This window comes from Salvelinus sp. IW2-2015, unplaced genomic scaffold (assembly GCF_002910315.2).
Source record: "Salvelinus sp. IW2-2015 unplaced genomic scaffold, ASM291031v2 Un_scaffold9315, whole genome shotgun sequence".
Lineage (NCBI taxonomy): Eukaryota > Metazoa > Chordata > Actinopteri > Salmoniformes > Salmonidae > Salvelinus > Salvelinus sp. IW2-2015.
The window spans coordinates 1-7,524 of record NW_019950574.1 but is presented as its reverse complement, the minus strand read 5'-3'; the positions used below and the strand labels follow the sequence as shown (position 1 = coordinate 7,524).

At 42.9% G+C, this 7,524-nt stretch overlaps 1 long non-coding RNA gene across 1 annotated transcript; it reads right to left on the bottom strand.

Annotated features, from left to right (window-relative positions):
* Positions 1 to 780: 780 nt before the first annotated feature.
* LOC139027294 (uncharacterized) lies at positions 781 to 4,781 on the bottom strand. Its single transcript, XR_011479367.1, has 3 exons — positions 4,490 to 4,781; positions 4,275 to 4,310; positions 781 to 893 (listed from the first exon to the last, which is right to left on the bottom strand). It is a non-coding gene; the product is annotated as an uncharacterized lncRNA (long non-coding RNA).
* Between the last annotated feature and the right edge of the window lie 2,743 nt (positions 4,782 to 7,524).

The following is a 7,524-nucleotide window of genomic DNA, read 5'->3' as shown; positions in this document are numbered from 1 at the left end:
CTAGGGGYTTGGTGTCCGCGAGACGGTTGAGCTAACGCGCGCTAATGTGATTAGCATGACGTTGTAAGAAAAAAAATCCCAGGACATAGACTAGATGGCAGCAGTGTATGTGCAAAGTTTTAGACTGATCCAATGAACCGTTCCATTTCTGTTCAAAATGTTGTATCAAGACTGCTCAAATGTGCCTAATTGGTTTATTAATACATTTTCATGTTCATAACTGTGCACTCTCCTCAAACAWTAGCATGGTATTCTTTCACTGTAATAGCTACTGTAAATTGGACAGTGCAGTTAGATGAACAAAAACATAAGCTTTGTGCCAATATCAGATATGTCTATYTCCTGAGAAATGTTCTTATTACTTACAACCTCATGCTAATCGTATTAGCCTACTTTAGCTCAACCGTCCCGCGGGGGGACCCACTGATCCTGTAGAGGTTTTAAGAGGTTAAAACTGCCATTGTTGGTAAACGGCTCGTAAGTAAGCATTTCACTGTAAAGTCTACACCTGTTGAATTCGGCGCATGAGACAAATAAAATTGGATTTGATCTGTAATTGCACTGTTATTATGATTTTGTTACAGAAGTAGCAACAATTTCAATAATTCACCATGACCGTCCTGCTAAAGGTCCCACTAGTACATATCTTACTGTAGATGGTGCTCTGTAGCTGACTTTAACAAGAGGAACTTAAAAGTGAAACTTTAGTTTTTTTGTATCCATTTTTTTAGCATTCACCACTCTTCTCTGTTTCTGGCAMTTTTTTGTTACAGACTCACATAAGGACTTTTCTGGAAAGGTCTTTCRCCCCAGGATMGTGTTTCCTGTTGAACTCTTCCCGGTTCCAGTCTTCCCTATCAGAACTATCCTCAGATCAGCTGGCTGCACTAAATCTGTGGAAATACAAAAGGTAACAAATGTTATCATTATGAGCTACTAAAGTCATTCAATTAGATTCACAGTGACATCATTATCAGCTAACAGCAACAGTGAAGACTAGCTATTGCATCACTAGTTTRTTTTGTCCAATACAACTGTTATTTTACCTGCATGGCAGTCATTCTCCTCGGGATAGGCTGATGAAACACCTATGGGTGTGGATCTTTCATATTCCATCTACAGTTAATTCAAGGATTACATAGTATACTCTGAAATATGTGTTATTTATGAGAGAATAAGGTGATCTGAATTTTTGTACATTGGTTGGCTTGGTGAACCAATGCATAAACCGTATGCTCTACAGAAGGTTACCCATTCGCTGTTTGACAACAGAGGAAATTAGGGTTTATTAATTCTCTAACCATCTTTCTTCTTTTGGGGTGGCAGGTAGCCTAYTGGTTAGAGCATTGGGCCAGTAACTGAAAGATTTCTAAATCAAATCCCCGAGCTGACAAGGTAAAAATCTGTCGTTCTGCCCCTGAACAAGGCAGTTAACCCACTGTTCCCCGGTAGGCCGTCATTGTAAATAATAATTTGTTCTTAACTGACTTGCCTAGTTAAATAAAGGTAAAATAAATAAAAAATCTGAATGGAGTCATACTCTATCTTCAGAGCTCGTGCTGCTGGGTGACCTACACTGGGAAATGCTTAGCACCCCGGCCATCCTACAATCTAAGCGTGATGCCCTCAATCTCACACAAATTATCAATGAACCTACCAGGTACAACCCCAAATCCGTAAACACGGGCACCCTCATAGATATCATCCTAACTAACTTGCCCACTAAATACACCTCTGTTGTTTTTAACCAAGACCTCAGCGATCACTGCCTCATTGCCTGCATCCGTAATGGGTCAGCGMTCAAACGACCTCCACTCATCACTGTRAAACGCTCCCTGAAACACTTCAGCGGGCAGGCCTTTCTAAATCGACCTGGCCCGGGTATCCTGGAAGGATATTGACCTCATCAGGTCAGTAGAGAATGCCTGGTTATTCTTTAAAAATGCCTTCCTCACCATCTTAAATAAACATACCCCATTCAAAAAAATGTAGAACCAGGAACAGATATAGCCCTTGGTTCCCTCCAGACCTGACTGCCCTTGACCAGCACAAAAACATCCTGTGGTGTTCTACATTAGCATCGAACAGCCCCCGTGATATGCAACTTTTCAGGGAAGTTAGGAACCAATATACACAGGCAGTTAGGAAAGCCAAGGCTAGCTTGTTCAAGCAGACATTTGCTTCCTGCAACACAAACTCAAAAAAGTTCTGGCACACTGTAATGGAGAATAAGAGCACCTCCTCCCAGCTGCCCACTGCACTGAGGCTAGAAAACTCTGTCACCACCGATAAATCCACGATAATTGAGAATTTCAATAAGCATTTTTCTATGGCTGGCTATGCTTTCCACCTGGCTACCCCTACCCCGGTCAACAGCCCTGCACCKCCCACAACAACTCGCCCAAGCCTCCCCCATTTCTCCTTCTCCCAAATCCAGTTAGTTGATGTTCTGAAAGAGTTGCAAAATCTGGACCCCTACAAATCAGCCAGGCTAGACAATCTGGACCCTTTCTTTCTAAAATGATCTGCCYAAATTGTTGCAAGCCTGGTTGTTGCAAGCCTTACTAGCCTGGTCAACCTCTCTTTCGTGTCGTCTGAGATTCATAAAGATTGGAAATCAACTATCTATCRTACCCTGCCTTTCTAAGGTCTTCGAAAGCAAAGTTAACAAACAGATTACCGACCATTTAGAATCCCACCGTACCTTCTCCGCTATGCAATCTGGTTTCAGAGCTGGTCATTGGTGCACCTCAGCCACGCTCAAGGTCCTAAACGATATCCTAACCGCCATCGATAAGAAACAATACTGTGCAGCCGTATTCACTGACCTGGCCAAGGCTTTAGACTCTGTCAATCACCACATCCTTATCGGCAGACTCAACAGCCTTGGTTTCTCAAATGATTGCCTCGCCTGGTTCACCAATTACTTCTCCAATAGAGTTCAGTGTGTCAAATCGGAGGGCCTGTTGTCCCGGCCTCTGGCAGTCTCTATGGGGGTGCCACAGGGTTCAATTCTTGGGCCGACTCTCTTCTCTGTATACATCAATGATGCCGCTCTTGCTGCTGGTGAGTCTCTGATACACCTCTACGCAGACGACACCATTCTGTATACTTCTGGCCCTTCTTTGGACACGGTGTTAACTACCCTCCAGACGAGCTTCAATGCCATACAAGTCTCCTTCCGTGGCCTCCAGCTGCTCTTAAATACAAGTAAAACTAAATGCATGCTCTTCAACCGATCGCTGCCCACACCTGCCCGCGCATCCAGCATCATAACTCTGGACGGTTCTGACTTAGAATATGTGGACAACTACAAATACCTAGGTGTCTGGTTAGACTGTAAACTCTCCTTCCAGACTCACATCAAACATCTCCAATCCAACATTAAATCTACAATTGGCTTCCTATTTCGCAACAAAGCATCCTTCACTCATGCTGCTAAACATACCCTCGTAAAACTGACCATCCTACCGATCCTCGAGTTTGGCGATGTCATTTACAAAATAGCCTCCAACACTCTACTCAACAAATTGGATGCAGTCTATCACAGTGCCATCCGTTTTGTCACCAAAGCCCCATATACTACCCACCACTGCGACCTGTACACTCTCGTTGGCTGGCCCTCGCTTCATACTCGTCGCCAAACCCGCTGGCTCCAGGTCATCTACAAGACCCTGCTAGGTAAAGCCCCGTCTTATCTCAGCTCGCTGGTCACCATAGCAGCACCCACCCGTAGCACGCGCTCCAAGCAGGTATATCTCTCTGGTCACCCCCAAAGCCAATTCCTTGTTGGCCGCCTCTCCTTCCAGTTCTCTGCTGCCAATGACTGGAACYAACTGCAAAAATCACTGAAACTGGAGACTCTTATCTCCCTCACTAGCTTTAAGCTCCAACTGTCAGAGCAGCTCACAGATCGCTGCACCTGTACATAGCCCATCTGTAAACAGTCCATCCAACTACCTCATCTCCTACAGTATTTATTTATTTATCTTGCTCCTTTGCACCTCAGTATTTCTACTTTGCACATTCATCTACTGCACATCTACCATTCAAGTGTTTAATTGCTATATTGTATTTACCTCGCCACTATGGCCTAAACTTGTTTTTCTACTGTATTATTGACTGTATGTTTGTTTACTCCATGTGTAACTCTGTGTTGTTGTATGTGTCAAACTGCTTTGCTTTATCTTGGTCAGGTCGCAGTTGGAAATGAGAACTTGTTCTGAACTGGCATACCTGGTTAAATAAAGGGAAATAATAAAAATAATACTCACGAAGTCTGGGCATCTCTTCCTCCTCAAGTAAAGGAACTATAGTAGACATAAAACAATACATTTCTAATTGTATCAGGTTCAGATTGAAAGCTGTACAGTTTTCTTATTTAATGAACTTTCAAAATGTTTTTGTGAATAACATATGTTTTATAAGTTATTAAAGCTGTTATTAAACACTCACTATGCTCTCTGCCATGATGATTTTTTTATCTCACGTTTGAGGACTGAAGTTGATCCCAGGAAAGTCCTTCAGCTCTCTTCCGCCTCACAGAAGTCCAGGAAGTTGAGTGCTTCTCTTCTCTTGCCTTTAAGAAGGAGGATTGGTGTTGTGGGAAGGTACATGTGGGTGTCTTCCAAATGGCACCTGTCACTTTATAGTGCACTAAGGGCCCTGGTGTAAAGTAATGCACAATAAAGGGAATATGATGCCATTTGGACACATCCCACTGAGTCGATGTCTTCCTTCTATCTCTTTAGATACCTATCTGGTCTTTTACCACAGCTGTATGGAATGTATTTGCTGTTGTTTTGAAACAACATTCAGCATTCCAACAGGGAAAGAGAAACTGTAGATACTGACATGATGATAATAGATTAAAACATCATGAGATATTCAGGTCAGGCTCACTAGCATGGTGATAAGTATTATATTGGCATATTTAACTCTCTGTAGTGATTGTATAGTGTGTAGTAGTGTGATGGTAGTGTGAGTAGTAGTGTGTAGTAGTGTGTAGTAGTGTGTAGGTATGTGTGTAGTAGTGTGTGTTAGTGTTGTAGTAGTGTGTGTGTGTGTAGTAGTGTGTAGTAGTGTGTAGTAGTGTGTGAGTTAGTGGTGTAGTAGTGTGTAGTATGGGTAGTGTAGTAGTGTGTGGTAGTGATGTGGTAGTGTGTGGTAGTGTGTAGTAGTGGTACTTGTGGGATTGAATGTGTTTGTTGCATATCCCAACTCCCCCTGAGACGTCTGTGGAGAGTGGGGTCAAAGCCATGTCAGACATTTTTCTGGCTGACCAATGAATCCCAGCCTGTGTGTGTCTATCACAGTATTGGATTGAATCCCAGGCTATGTGTATCAATTGCGCTATATACAGGGAGTACCAGTATCAGATTTCACTGTGGAGCATATCAACTGATACAACTTCCCTTTATTTAATACAACCACTACAGGGCGCAGGATGCCTAGGGTCCAAAAAACAGGATATGGTACTATCAACTTCTCTTTTACCAGAACAGAGAAATATGTATGTATATGCAAGTGTGCATGTTACTGGAGCAAAGTATGTGCCAAAATAACTAATAATGCAGGTAATTGTTTTCCTCATGAATCTTGTTCTGGAGACAACTCAGAGACAGGAACATGAGGCCCGCGACATGAGGGCCCGCGACATGAGGATCAGAGTGGTCACTAGCTGGCACAGCCACACAGTCATCAAATCTGAATTTTTACTTTTAAAGCAAGCTATTGTTATAAACTACCAATTTATTAATTTCATAATAATTATTTGAGCCTTGTGTTTTTATTTACTAATTAATCCTAACCTTAACTACACTGGTAACTCTAATGCCTGACCCAACCTTAAGTACCAGTACCCAGATCACTGGTGGCAGCGATATATACAGGAAGTACAGATCACTGTGGAGCTATATACAGGGTACCAGTACCAGATCAATGTGCAGCTATATAGAGGAGTACCAGTACCAGATCACGTGCATCTATATACAGGCGTACCATACCAGATCACTGTGCAGCTATATACAGGAAGTACCAGATCAATTGCATCTATATACAGGAGTACCAGATCAATGTGCATCTATATACAGGAGTACCAGATCAATGTGCAGCTATATACAGGGAGTACCTCCAGTACCAGAATCACTGTGCAGCTATAATCGGAGTACCAGTACCAGATCACTGTGCAGCTTATACAGGGAGTACAGGACCAGATCACTGTGCATCATATACAGGAGTACCAGTACCAGATCACTGAGCTATATACAGGGAGTACCGACCAGATCCTGTGCAGCTATATACAGGGAGTACCAGTACCAGAATCACTGGCTATCTAATACAGGGAATTCCAGTACCAGATCACTGTGCATCTATATACGGGAAGTACCGTACCAGATCACTGTGCATCTATATACAGGTACCAGTACCAGATACTGTGCAGTATATACCAGGGGTACCATACCAGATCACTGTGCATCTATATACAGGAGTTCCAGAAACCAGATCACTGTGCAAGCTATATAAGGGAGTACAGTACCCAGATCACTGTGCATCTATATTACGGGAGTACCAGTACCAGATCACTGTGCAGCTATATACAGGGAGTACCAGTACCAAATCACTGTGCATCTATTACAGGGTACCAGTACCAGATCACTGGCAGCTATATACGGAGTACCAGTACCAGATCACTGTGCATCTATATGAGGGTACCGTACCAGATCACTGTGCAGCTTATACAGGAGTACCAGTAACAGATCACTTGGAGCTCTATATCAGGGAGTACCATACCAGATCACTGTGGACTATTCAGGGTACCGATCACGGTGATCTATATACAGAGAGTACAGTACCAGATCACTGTGGAAGACTATATAAGAGTACCAGATCACTGTGCAAGCTCATTATTATACAGGGGAGTACCAGTACAGATCAAGTGGAGCTATATACAGAAGTAAGATCATGTGCAGCTATATACAGGGAAATACCAACCAAGTCCAAGTACCATACAGATCAACATGAATGCAAGAGCATATATCAGGGTAGTACACGATCAATGTGAAGCTAATACGGGAGTACAGTACCAGATCAATGTGGAGCTATATAGAGGGAGTACCAAGACTCATGTGAAGCTATATAGGAGTACCAGTCCAATGTCAGCTATATACAGGGAGTACCAGTACAGATCAATGGAGATATAGTAGGCAGTACGTACAGTCCTGTGCAATACTTTGTTAAATGCCCATAACCATTGCATACCCTGCACACAGCGGAACTGGAACAGCTGGAACTGGACAGCGCCGTTTAGTAAACACTAGTTTAACTGTACACTGAGACCTTGTCCCTTATTTAATACAACCACTACAGGCGGCAGGATGCTCTAGTGTCTAGAGTGTTGGCAGTTACCGAAAGGTGCTTCACTCTTAGAAAAAATGTCATAAAGAACTTAAAGGTTTTCGCGGCGTCCCCATAGGAGAACTTTGAATAATTTTTGGTTCCATTAGAAGCCCTTCCCACATAGGA